Source organism: Oncorhynchus mykiss, chromosome 18 (assembly GCF_013265735.2).
Source record: "Oncorhynchus mykiss isolate Arlee chromosome 18, USDA_OmykA_1.1, whole genome shotgun sequence".
Lineage (NCBI taxonomy): Eukaryota > Metazoa > Chordata > Actinopteri > Salmoniformes > Salmonidae > Oncorhynchus > Oncorhynchus mykiss.
The window spans coordinates 25320741-25334890 of record NC_048582.1 but is presented as its reverse complement, the minus strand read 5'-3'; the positions used below and the strand labels follow the sequence as shown (position 1 = coordinate 25334890).

Below are 14150 nucleotides of genomic sequence, written 5' to 3'. Positions count from 1 at the left end.
TGTCCCCGTAGGAGAACCATTTTTGGTTCCAGGGAGAACCCTTTTTGGTTCCAGGTAGAACCCTTTTGGGTTCCACGTAGAACCCTCCGTTCAAAGGGTCCAACATGGAACCTAAAAGGGTTCTACCTGGAACCAAAAGAGTTCTTCAAAATGGTTCTCCTATGAGGTCAGCCAAAGAACCCTTTTAGGTTCCAGATAGCACCTTTTGTTCTAAGAGTGAACCTCTGAGACTGGTTCCGCTTGAGGTTTCTTCCTTCTAGGGAGTTCTTCCTTGCCTGCCGCTGTGCTAGTGCAGGGCTACATCCACATTGCTCAAATAGAGAGCGGTGCAGAGATGTAGGTCACTGTGACCAGGACTGTACCGTGGGACTGGTGCAGTGTCGTCACCGCTGCAGGTCAGGTGCAGTGCAGTGCAGAGCCAGGTCAGGTTGAGTGCTCAGCTGGCGGTGCCGTTTCCTGGGAGGGAATCAGCCAGGATACCCCATACCTCCACCATATATCCACAGAGGGTGAATGACTGACACAGTAGCACTACCCGAAAAGTTAGGCGACACCCTCTCATTTGGCAACCGACGCAGTAGATATAATAAACAACAATCAACGTTTGGGCAGCGAAGCTGCCGTCATCAGGGTTTCGTCACGGTCACATTACCAGACAGATGTGTCTCTGATTGGGCTTGCTGCTCAACAAGGTAGAACATCGGTCTTTTGTTTGCCACTAGTCTGACCCGTCAGTGCTGTACCGGTGCCAGGCATCACGTCGGCAAAGAGAGTAGTAGACCCACTGGACTTGGTGATTGTGTGTCTGTCTTTGTGGTTGCTGTTATGTCCATCAAATCCTAATCTTGTCCTGGAAGCCAGTTCCACTGCTTTTTTTCCATTCTTCCCCTCTAATCGGGGACTCATTTAGACCTGGGACACCAGGTTCAGTGCAATTTCATTATCAGGTAGAACAGAAAACCGCTTTTATTTGTCTTAAAAGGGGCCGCGTTGTCTTTTGAGGCAGGCGAGAATAAGCTACGAGGGTAGCATCATGTCTGATTCTCTGTAAAAACGGTCGTGGTTTCTTGAATCAAACAGCACAACAATATTTTCAGTCACTTCCTTGTCTGAAGGACAAGTGGATAAACAGGTTCATGTCAAGCCCTCCATGTTTTTTTTCTTTTCTTCAAAACTCTCATGGAATGTAGGCCTACATTGAACACCACACATTGGCTGCTACTGTAGACTGAATGATAGATTAGCTATTTCCAAGTTATGGGAAGATTTGGGATTTTCTCCATTGTTTTTGATGGTAGGCCACTCTGGTAGGCCTACATTAGGATCAGATAGCCACAGTAGCCAACTTGGCCACTGTCAAAACTGTGACTTAAAAGCGGGTATAGCCTCAGTGTTCACAGTAAGCACACACTGAATTTGCACAGAATTTTCACAACGTTCAAGTTTGAGCTCAGTAGACCTGAAATATGCTCAGTGCCGAAGAAATTTAGAGGGAACATTGACATGAGAGTGTCAATCCTGTCTAAAGTGGTTATTTTAGTCCCACTCTACAGACCTGCACTCTCCCTAGTCCCTCCCTTGAGGGGGATGTGAAGTGGCCAGCAGAGTTATCAGAGTATTAGCCTGGCACTATTCTCTCATTACCATGCCCTACTTTACCAATCTGTATTAAAACCCTCTTTGACAAACTGAGCTGAGTGAGCCTGGCCACCATGCTTAAGGGCATTACAGGCGACAGAGGTTCTACCCAGCAACCCCATTGTTCTCTGAGTTCTCATACAGATGTAGGATCTTAATTTGATTTATCTTTTGTTGCTGATAATTTTCCTGCAGCAGGAAATGCAAACTTGCCCTAACGAAAAATGTTATCAACCCCTACAATAAATGTCAATTTGCTATAATTCACATAATAATTCACATTTCCTGTTGCTGCAGGATTAGTTTCCTGCTGTAGCAAACTGGCTCAAATTAAGATCCTACATTTGTATAGGTCAGAGGCTCTAGTTTAGCTGGCTACTAACGCCGTTAACTTAACATTGCTGTGTTGCTCTTTTACAGGGATGAACTGAACTGGCAGAACAGTGAGTAAACTGATTGATGACCCTTGACCCTGATCTACTTCCTGCTTCTCTTCTCCAATATACTGTGAGTAGCTAAGATATCATCTGTGGCTTTATGAAGGCTTTTCAGACCATATAAATCGAATTCATAACCGACAGTTATTTTCTCTGGTTCAGACTGTGAGAGTAAGATACTGTAGCAGTAAGAGAACGGTGGTTGCTTGGAGCTGCTTAGTTCTAGGTAAATGTCTGTGGCAAATGCATACATTTCAGAATGGAGTTCTGTAATTCCATTGTAATTCAACACTCATTGAATAATTGTTGAGGATCTGTTGAATGAGATCGCTTTCCTGTGATGAAGTGAAGAAATCCCTGCTTTTTGGTTTATGAGAATGTGCCGTCACACAGGGGTTACTTTGGTGATGGATTATTTAGACAAATCCGTTGTTGTCTTTGCCCCCTTAGACATGGCACATTTGGAAGAGTCTAAATACCCTGTTTCTCAGTGTTTACACCTCTTAGTAAATCTTCGTGGGTGGCTCTGTACCCTCCTATAGCCATTTATCTGGTACCACTGTGGTTCAGTACCAGGCTGAAGGCACCACGAGGGCCCCCCCACGTGACCAGGGTTCCTCTACTTAGACACAGGGTCCTTGAGGGCTACCAGTGGCCAGAGCAGCCTCGTATCCCGGTCCCCTTAGTCAGACCAGTGGGACTCAGATGAGAGGGGGAATAAGACACGTGACGGGGTAGCGTGCAGCTCTGCTCTGCCCTGTTGGAGAATGCTAGACTTGCTGAGTCAAACTCCCCGTGTCCACCTGCCCTCGACCTCCCTGCCCCGATTTGGATGGCGCTGAGTCATTGCGCCGCACCCCTAGCCCTCTGGCGGGAGGAAGGGAAGGAGAAAGGGAGGGAGGGAAGGAGTTTTCGTGTGCGCTGTGTGGCGTTACTCAGTGGTGGCCTGGGTAGAGTCATTATTCTCCACCAACACGCTAACCTGACCGGTCACATTCTTCCGCTGGCTCTGTCCCCCAGCTGAAAACGTTGCAGTACAACAAAGGGACTTAGCCTAATGACGCGGCTGTGAGTTATGAGTCCTCTGAATGTCATTTCGGGTAAAGCATCTAGTTAAAACTAATAACTGAATTCTATAGTGCAGTAATGTAACCGGAGTTGCTCAGACAGACTGTTTTACAAAAGTAGCAATTTGCTTACCGCACATTTCGGTGTCCCTGACAGTCATCCTCTAAGAGTGTTGATAGCCTTCTTTAACTGTATGAGGCTAGAAATCTGAGCAAGTCAGCAACCATCCATAGCAGGTTTTGCTTCACTGCACGTTTTTCTCCCTTCCTGGTGAGAATTGTGATGAGTGTGAAACACCTCGACAGCTTAAGTGCTGTGCTTAACTGCCTATGAAACGTATTTCATCTTCCGAGGTGTGGATTCTCATTTGAATTAGGCTACTGTCACAATAACTCAAGGCTATTGGGTGTAAGAACAGGAAGTGCCTCAGGCATCCTTGTGTCAAAGCCACTGATTGGCTGACCAATATGACTAATATAGGCCTACACAGTCATTAGTAATAAAGTTCTCTGCTGTCTACAATCATTAGTTTATCCTTCTATTCAGGTTGGTTATTGAAAAAAACTGCTAGCAGGAGCTCAACTGAGCGGTTGGCTTCAGATGCCATCACCCGCTAGTACTTAATGCTGATTGTTAAGGTCCTGACTCTAGTACGGATGCTTCACAGTTTTATCTTCGTCACCATCACACATTCAGTGGCAAGAAAAAGAATGTGAACCCTTTGGAATTACCTGGACTTCTGCATAAATTGGTCATAAAATTTGATCTGGTTGGCCGGTAGGGATATCCTTGTCTCATCGTGCACCAGCGACTCCTGTGCCGGGCCGAGCGCAGTGCACGCTAACCAAGGTTGCCAGGTGCACGGTGTTTCCTCTGACACATTGGTGCGGCTGGCTTCCGGGTTGGATGCGCGCTGTGTTAAGAAGCAGAGCGGCTTGGTTGGGTTGTGTATCGGAGGACGGATGACTTTCAACCTTCGTCTCTCCCGAGCCCATACGGGAGTTGTAGCGATGAGACAAGATAGTAGCTACTAACAATTGGATACCACGAAATTGGGGAGAAAAGGGGTATAAAAAAATAATAACATTTATAAAAATTATTAAAAAATAACCTCAACCAAACGTTTTCTGTAGTTGCGGATCAGACCTGGACAACGGTCAGGAGGAATTTTGGACCATTCCTCTTTACAAAACTGTTTCAGTTCAGCAATGTTCTTGGGATGTCTGGTGTGAACCGCTCTCTTGAGGTCATGTCACAGCATCTCAATCAGGTTGAGGTCAGGACTCTGACTGGGCCTGTCCAGAAGGCATATTTTCTTTCTTTCTTTCTTTCTTTCTTTCTTTCTTTCTTTCTTTCTTTCTTTCTTTCTTTCTTCTTCTTCTGAAGCCATTCTGTTGTTGATTTACTTCAGTGTTTTGGGTCGTTGTCCTGTTGCATCACCCAACTTACATTGTAGAATAATAGTGAAGACATCAAAACTATGAAATAACACATATGGAATCATGTAGTAACCAAAAAAGTGTTATTTTTCTGAGAAATAAAGGCTCTGCCATGCAAGAAATTGCAAAGAAACGGAAGATCTCGTACAACGCTGTGTACTACTCCCGTCACAGAACAGCTCAAACTGTCTCTAACCAGAATAGAAAGAGGAATGGGAGGCCCCGGTGCACAACTGAGCAAGAGGACAAGTACATTAGAGTGTCTAGTTTGAGAAACAGACACATCACAAGTCCCCAACTGGCATCTTCATTAAATAGTACCTGCAAAACACCAGTCTCAACGTCAACAGTGAAGAGGCGACTCCGGGATGCTGGCCTTCTAGGCAGATTTGCAAACAAAAACCCTTATCTCAGACTGGCCAATAAAAAGAAAAGATTAAGACACTGAAGAACACAGACACTGGAAAGAGGAACTCTGTTTCAGAAGAAAGTTCTTTGTTTCTGGTCATTTTGAGCCTGTGATCGAACCCACAAATGCTGATGCTCCAGATACTCAACTAGTCTAAAGAAGGCCAGTTTTATTGCTTCTTTAATCAGGACAACAGTTTTCAGCTGTGCTAACATAATTGCAAAGGGTTTTCTAATGATCAATTAGCCTTTTAAAATAACACAACGTGCCATTGGAACACAGGAGTGATGGTTGCTGATAATGGGCCTCTGTTCGCCTATGTATATGTTCCATTAAAATAATCTGCTGTTTCCAGCTCCAACAGTCATTTACAACATTAACAATGTCTACACTGTATTTCTGATCAATTTGATGTTATTTTAATGGACAAAAAAAGTGCTTTTCTTTCAAAAACAAGGAAATCTCTAAGTGACCCCAAACGTTTGAACGGTAGTGTGCATATCTACATCAAATAGTTCCTCTCTTATTTCACTGGAGCCAGTACATCACTGGGGCTGAGCTCCCTGCCATCCAGGACATCTATATCAGGAAGGAAGGAAGGCCCAGAAAATGGTTAAAAACTCCAACCACCAAAGCCATAGACATATTCTCTCTGCTTCCGGTGCATCAAGTCTGACAACCAACGGGCTCTTGAACAGCGTCTATCCCCAAGTAATAAGACTGATAAATAGCTAACAAAATAGCTCCACATACCATCTGAGTTGACCGTTTATTTGTATTTTTGCACTGTTTCTATTAGAGGTCAAGCGATTAATCGGAATGGCCGATTTAATTAGAGCCGATTTCAAGTTTTCATAACAATCGGAAATCGTTATTTTTGGGCGCAGATTTTCCAAAAAACATTTTAATTACATTTATTTTTTATTTTTTATACCTTTATTTAACTAGGCAAGTCAGTTAAGAACACATTCTTATTTTCAATGTTGGCCTAGGAACTGCCTCGTTCAGGGGCAGAACGATGGTTAGTGTGCACTGTGCCCGGCCCGCCACAGGAGTCGCTGGTGCGCGATGAGACAAGGATATACCTACTGGCCAACCCCTCCCTAACCCGGACGACGCTAGGCCAATTGTGCGTCACCCCACGGACCTCCCGGTCGCGGCCGGTTACGACAGAGCCTGGGCGCGAACCCAGAGTCTCTGGTGGCACAGCTGGCGCTGCAGTACAGCGCCCTTAACCACTCCGCCACCCGGGAGGCAACCTAAAACATCTTACCCGGGAATATTGAAGACTCATGTTAAAAGGAACAACCAGCTATGTTATATGTTCTCATGTTCTGAGCAAGGAACTGAAACGTTAGCTTTCTTACATAGCACTTATTGCACTTTTACTTTTTTCTTCAACACTTGTTTTTGCATTATTTAAACCAAATTGAACATGTTTCATTATTTACTTGAGGCTAAATTGATTTTATTGATGTATTATATTAAGTTAAAATAAGTGTTCATTCAGTATTGTTGTAATTGTCATTATTACAAATAAAATAAAAATATTTTTAAATTGGCCGATTTAATCGGTATCGCCTTTTTTGGTCCTCCAATAATCGGTATCGGCGTTGAAAAATCATATTCGGTCGACCTCTAGTCTCTATGCACACTCACAGGGCCCTACACGCTTACACACTCACTCACTCACTCACTCCATCACCTGCTCACTCACATGTAATATGCACATACATTTACACTGACTCTACACACAAGCACACCCACTAACATACACTAACATACAAGCTGTTGCTACTCTGTATCTACTTCTATCGATCCATTATCCCTACACATTGTAAATATGGTGTTGGAACTAACCCTGAATATATACTGAACAACAATATAAACGCAACTGCCTGATGGTGAAGCGTGGTTCATCACTCCAGAGGACGCGTTTCCACTGCTCCAGAGTCCAATGGTGGCGAGCTTTACACCACTCCAGCCCGATGCTTGGCATTGCGCATGATCTTAGGCTTTTGTGAGGCTGCTCGGCCACGGAAAGGCATTTCATTAAGCTCTCGACGAACAGTTCTTGTGCTTCTAGAGGCAGTTCGGAACTTGGGAATGTGAATGTTGCAACCGTCGCTCCTAGATGTTTCCACTTCACTATAAAAACACTTACAGTTGACCGGGGCAGCTCTAGCAGGGCAGCAATTTGACAAACTGACTTGTTGGAAAAGGTGGCATTCTATGACGGTGCCACGTTGAAAGTCACTGAGCCATTCTACTGCCAATGTTTGTCTATGGAGATTGCATGGCTGTGTGCTCGATTTTATACACCTGCCAGCAACGGGTGTGGCTGAAATAGCCGAGTCCACTAATTTGAAGGAGTGTCCACATATTTTTGTATATTCAGTATGGTGTATTTCTCGTGTTTTTATTTATTTAAATGTTCTTATAGTTATACTATTTGGATATTGAATACTGTACTGTTGGGCAGGGCTCGCAGGTTAGGCATTTTTACTGTACTTGTGCATGTGACAATAACACTTTTTTCCCAGCGTTTTATTTACTGCTCTCTGTCAGCTTTCATTTGTCCAGTGGCACGCTGGACTGGACATGGCTGGACTGCTTTGACAGAACAGATTGAATCCTCACAAACAAAACACGCTCTACCTCACTCTCCTGTCTCTCAGGGATTGACGGTGGTTCTGCTTCACTGCGCCACCTGAGGGGAGAGCCATTCTCTGTCTCGCTCCCCTCTCTCCCTGTCAGTGTGTCGGAGGCCTGTTTGTCTGCGGCCTCCATCGGCTGCAGGCAATGTGGACTAGACAGACCTGGGACTGGAGCTCTTCCGAGGGTGTGAGCTACTGCATCCCACTGCTGCCCTGTCGATCACGATCATCCGCCTCCAGCGTGTGTGTGTGCGCTTGCGTACGTGCATGTGTCCGTGCGCGCGCGTGCGTGAAATACAGTGCAGATGTGGGCCGTGGCAGCAGACAGACAGACAGACGACATAAATAGTAAATAGTGTCTCAAGCAGTACGTTAGCAGATGTTAGCCTCTTCTTCCAGCCTGAGCTGCTTCGTGTCGGGTGTGTATGTTGTCCAGACATCTCTCTGTCCGCCAGGGATTCTGTTGCTCCATTCACCACCCCTTTCTGATTTATAACACACCACACATGGTATCGGTTCAGCATGATTTTTTACACTCACTCTGCATGGTTTGTATATTTATGAAGTGCTATTTTCACAGCTGTAGGACATTTTGAACTTGGAGGTGTGGTGGTGTCACCCTGGGATCTTTTCCTGATCTGCTTGGTAGTCAAATGTACTGCCTGCTTCTACAGGCGTGTCCTTGAGAGAGTGTTTAGCAGCTTTTAAGTCTGTCCAGAAGAACATTGAATTCCGACCTGCTAGAAAAGCTAAATCAAAAAAGGGATAGGGTCTTTGGGGGCGGCAGGTAGCCTAGTGGTTAGAACGATGGGCCAGTAACCGAAATGTTGCTGGATCGAATCCCCGAGCTGACAAGGTAAGAATCTGTCGTTCTGCCCCTGAACAGTTAACCCACTGTTCCCCTGGTAGGCCGTCATTGTAAATAAGAAATTGTTCTTAACTGACTTGCCTAGTTAAATAAAGGTTACATTTATGTTTTTTGGTCCAGGGCCATGTTTGCATGATTGCTTAACACTCCCTGCAATGGGAGCACATCATTTTCTAGAATCTTATTCTATTGTAAGTTGCTTTTGGATAAAGAAAGTATCTGCTAAGTGGCATACGTTTTTCAAAGTTAACGGCTCTGCTTGTGTCCTTAATTTGATCCCTCTTTTCAGGAAATGCACATTTGTAGTGTATTAAGAGTAAAAAAAAAAAAGGCTTCTAAAGTTGGTAATTTCCCACTTTGACGTTTCAGATTTGATTTGCCCTTAACGAAAAATGTATCAACCCCTACAAAAAAAATGTCAATTAACTATAATCCACATAATAGTTCACGTTTCCTGTCGCTGCAGGATAATTTTCCCGCTGTAGCAAACTGGCTCAAATTAAGACCCTACATCTGTAGCAAGGCAGATTTCATGGCCTGGCTCTTCGTGGTCCCAAGACAGGGCGAAATCTCGCTTTCATTTCTCTGAGCTTTTCTCTTTACGGCCACTAAAGGTGAATGAGTCCCCAGAGTACGGTAGAGTTACATGGAGACCGGGACCGCTCGATGCGTTGTCTCTTAATGCATCAGAAACCATCTGTCTCAGTGGAAGCACTGTTGTTTGTATTGACAGAAGTGAGTCAAATGACTCCAAAGGGACACTTTGCTGCCTTTTGGATTCTGGTTTTGAGAAGGAGCACAAGTCTAAAGGTATTTATAAAGTGTAGGAGTGGTGACTTTTTAGATAACAATTAATACAAATATCTGGACAGGGGAGACCTGACCTAGATCAGCTATACTCTTAGGCTGCGTTTACAAAGGCAGCCCAATTCAGATTTTTTTTTCTCCCCACTATCTGCTCTTTTCACCAATCACATGAGATCTTTTCACATCAGATCTTTTTCAGAGCTGATCTGATTGGTCAAAAGACCAATTAGTGAAAAAAAACATATCAGAATTGAGCTGCCTGTGTAAACGCAGCCTTAGACAGTGTCAATACAGACCAAGAACTCAGACCTCCCATAATACATGATGTTTGTCAGAAGATAGGTCTATAGGAGTCAGTACCTTGTCTCACAAAGTAGCCTTTTCCTACAGTCAAATGACCAAATCACCCTCTAGTGGCCTCATACGTGGAATAGGTTATTCATATTTTTCATAATTTCATAAATAATAAACAAAACAAAACAAAAAGAAATGACGATGAAAATCTGGTGTTTCTATGTCAAACGGTTTTGTTATATTTCAGTCTTCTGTGATGTATATAAAGTGTAATATTGCAACGCAAACTCAAAATGTAATACAGTTCAACTCTATATCTGACATGGTACAGGCTTTTTACTCATACCCACGTCTGTGAGGTTTATACTTTTGTTTCAAAGTATTTGTTCAAGAGTACCAAGAAACACTCTGTGTGACCCTGATTTAGCCCACTGCAGTAAAAGGTTAAAGGTGAAAAATCTCCACCACCTGTGAGGTGAAGAAGAATGTGTACTGTACTCCCTGCCCCTACAGGACTTGTTTTTTCCCTGATGGTTAGTGAACTCAGGAAATAGACAGGGAATAACACAGAAAGGTGACATTAACATCATTTCAGAGGCCTGTCTGTGAGGTTTTTCTGGTGTTGTGTAAACGAGCTCTAGGAAGTTTAATAAACCATGCTTCAGTTCCTACGGTCATTATTCCGGCTATCACAGATTAGGAGTGATGGCTATTGGCTACACCTTTTTCCACATAATCATTTAAATATGAGCAACAAAGGATGTTAAAGTATTCTGATACAGTGGGGCGGGCATCCTCTCCTGGATCTCTCTATTATTTCTTCAAGGGCAAATGATTTATTTCTGTGTGGATTATTTTCTTTTGCCATCCCCCACTGCAGGTGCTCATCCTTCATACAGTAGGCCCAGTAATATAATCCCCTGAATCTTAATCTCCTCTCTTGGAAATTATTTTTGGAAAACAGATTAAATGCAGAGAAACCAGGAGAAGTGCCATCTGGCCCCGTGGGCCCCACCCTGATAGGAACATGCTGATCTGTGCACTATAGAGATATAGTGTGCAGGGAAGGCATCACCCTTACTGTGTTGCCTTGAATCGGTTATGTATGTATCCCTACACTAAAGGGGTTACCATGGTTTTCACAGTAGCTTACAGGCAGCTCGGTGGCAAGTAGAATTCTGTATTTCATTTTACAATACACCTACTGTAATATAAATACGGCATCAGAGCAAGTACTGTGTAATGACACAATGCAATACCGTAAAATGTACTCTATTATACTGTAAAAAAGTCAACGCTACCTTAATCAGAATGAATGGATGCGATTCATTGAGGGTTTGTATTTCACAATATTTTACTGTAATTACAAGCAGTTGGTGCAAGCAGGTTGGCTGCTAGGTAAAGTGTTTACACATTACACCATATTAATGAATATTCGGTGGCACTTCTAGAGGCCTTAAGGCTTCCATCTTGGCAGCAACTACAGAGCAAAACAGAACAAAAGGACATGGGAATTTGCTCAACCATTTAAGGTTTATTACTTGCTGCCACCCCATTCTGTCCCCTATACAAATTGATGGGGCACTATAACCACGAGTTAAATTGGTTACAGAATTCTCACTCACGGGTACAACAAATATAGCCTCTTACAAGGCACACCTCACAATATGTTAATAATGAGCCAGAAACAACAAACCATGCAACTACTAGTGGTCAAAAGGTTTTTGGCTCTACAAAGAAAGATATGGTGCGGGACACTGTATTCTGTGGGGTTGATTACAGTGCCATTGGAGATACAGCAATTCTTTCCCCGCCCACAACCTTTTCCCACAATGCACCATAATTTACAGTATGCTGCAGTAAATCATTTCAGAGTATTTTACTGTTGACAATACTCAAAATGACTGTATAAATGACAGTTTTCCGTTACAGTGGATGAACAATCGATTAGGCATGTATCGTGTGTACAGTCGGATATGTATGTAGGCCTGTCCTATGATGATTACACCACACACAGTGGTAGTGTATTATCAATGACAATATAATGGTGTTCTAGAAGCTTTAGAGCGTGGGGCCAGTAACCGAAAAGTCGCTTGTTTCGAATACCCGAGCCAAAAAATCTGTCGACGTGCCCTTGAACAAGGCACTAGGGGCGCTGTACTACTATGGCTGACCCGGTGAAACAACACATTTCACTGCACCTATCCAGTGTATGTGGCAATAAAACATCGAAATATTTCGGGTATGCAGAATATGTATTGCCATATATCTCCATCAGTACGCCATCGTCATTTCAAAGGGACGTTACCGGCGGTGAATAGATGAATAGGGATTTTACTCTTGTGCATGAAATAAATCCGTAACATTCAGTCATGTACGTTCCACCGCTGAGAGCAGTAAAACTGGTTTGATGGTCACAAGGGAGTCATTCTCTGTAGAGACTGTCACCTCAGGGATTTATTGGAGCCTGTGCATCAGCTCAGTATCGTAAACCCGATTGTTAAAGGTGAAATCTGTGATTGCTGCATCAGTTTTTGTACTTTTAAATTCACTATATTTTTGAAGAATACACTTTTGAAGACTGTAACTTGTAAATTCCTCATAAGCTTAGTTCAGTTGTCTTACCCAACCAGAATCCAAAGTAATAAAAAAATATGAATTTTTTGTATTTATTTAACTCAGCAAGTCAGTTAAGAGCAAATTATTATTTACAATGACGGCCTACACCAGCCAAACCCAGACAACGCTGGTCCAATTGTGCGCCGCCCTATGGGACTCCGGTTGTGATACAGCCTGGATTCAGAGCTATGGATGAAAGGACTGCCCATCTGAGATGAATATGATAGTTTTAACCATGTGTCTGTAGTGACACCTCTAGCACTGAGATGCAGTGCCTTAGACCACTGTGCCACTGTATAGCCTTAAAACATGTTTAAAACTATCATATTCATCTCAGATGGGCAGTCCTTTCATCCATAGCTCTGTCTATGAATTTTAAAGGGGTAACATTTTTCCAGTCCCATCCCTCATCTTGTTTACCAAATCAGAGCTGTTGGGCGACCGCTTAACTGCAGATTTCCCCGTAAAAAGATTATTGTATACTTTTTAGCCAGTAGTTCTGAAAATAGCAATCATGAGCCAAAAGTGGTCCCCGACAATTGCGTACTACATCATATATGTGTGCCACATCATCTCTCTCTCTCTCTCCTCATTGGATAACGCTGGGCAGACCTCTTGCCAGCTGTCGCTTAAATGCGAGGGGCTGAACCTCATTGGATAGAACTCAAATTGCTAGAGGGCTTGCCAAGGTGGGGGGAAATGTAGGGAAAATGGCATGGCACAGCTTCAAGAAAACGGTCGCTTTCAAACTAGGGATTTTGTGGCTAATTGAGGTACGACAGTAATTATGCTCGTAGATTATGCATTTATGAACTACACATTGACACATCCAGCCCAAAGCGGGAGGTTTACAAAATGCTTTCTCAGTCGCTAAAGTACCAGAGAGAATGCCTTTAATGTTTCTCTCTGCTTGTAAATTAACCGTACATAGGCTACTGTATAAGTTTCACACAGCAATACTTAAGTGGAAAAAAAAATCGCTCATCACAATGTAACGTCAACGTAGCGTCAATGTAAGATTAATGTAACATGAATTCCATTAAGTGAAACTGTAATGAAATAGCCGTATATACACTAAAACCCACATGTTTAAAAGAGCCATCCCAGACTGCTCATCATCAGGACTGTCCGAAAGCAAAGCACTCTGACAGTGAGTCAACATCACCGGTTCCTTACTCCACGCTCCCGTCTCACTACTGTACTACAGGAATTGGTTTTGATTTCCATACATGAGTTGTGAGGATGGGCTTGCCCTGCTCATTCAAGAGGCATACAACTGGAAGAGTTTGGACAAGTGTACTGGACCGGGAAGGAGGCGTACAGGCCAAGGGGTCGGAACAGACGAGTGAGGAAGTGAACTCCCCTCAGGAAGAAGGTGGGGGAAAATCCATGGGCACATCGTCACACAATACAATGTGCATGTGTGTTGTTAGCTGCAACCTTCTACCTGCCAAAATTGTATTCCTCCTCTCATTCACTCTCATTCTGTGGTCTGGTTGTGGACAATGATAGCTCTATCAGCCCTTTACGAGGGCCACCTTCAGAAAGAGACCCTCTCAAACAGACTTTGGGAATGTTTGGTTTCTCTGCATGGTTCAGTGAGGAGATATCCAGTCTTTTTTTAAATCGAGCTAGTGCAGGTGCTATTTGCATGTGGCTCCCACAAAATGTGCTCTAATTATTATTTTTTGTGTCATATTTCCTTGGCAATTAGAAGCACCATGGACTCTGTAAACTGTACCAATACTCTGTCAAACACACTGAGTTTTCAAACCATTGTCACTCGTGACCACAGTCATCAGGCACCATAAAGCATCAAATGGAATCACTGGTGCACCAAATTACCCTCAGCACATGTGGGTCTGCCTGAGTAACCTACCCCATAGCCTTGTGTCCCAAATGGCACTCTATTCC

The 14150-nt window shown here is 43.5% G+C and overlaps 1 protein-coding gene across 2 annotated transcripts in view; it reads left to right on the top strand.

The window, feature by feature from the left end:
• Positions 1-14150, top strand: part of LOC110495905 (double-stranded RNA-specific editase 1) — a 59545-nt gene that overhangs the window by 8609 nt on the left and 36786 nt on the right. Inside the window, exon 2 of one of the 2 annotated variants that reach the window (XM_036952412.1) lies at positions 2059-2145. The exons of the other annotated variant lie outside the window; for it this stretch is intronic. The gene's annotated coding sequence lies outside the window, so the exon portion shown is untranslated. The remainder of the gene's footprint in view (positions 1-2058; positions 2146-14150) is intronic. 2 annotated transcript variants of the gene reach the window in all.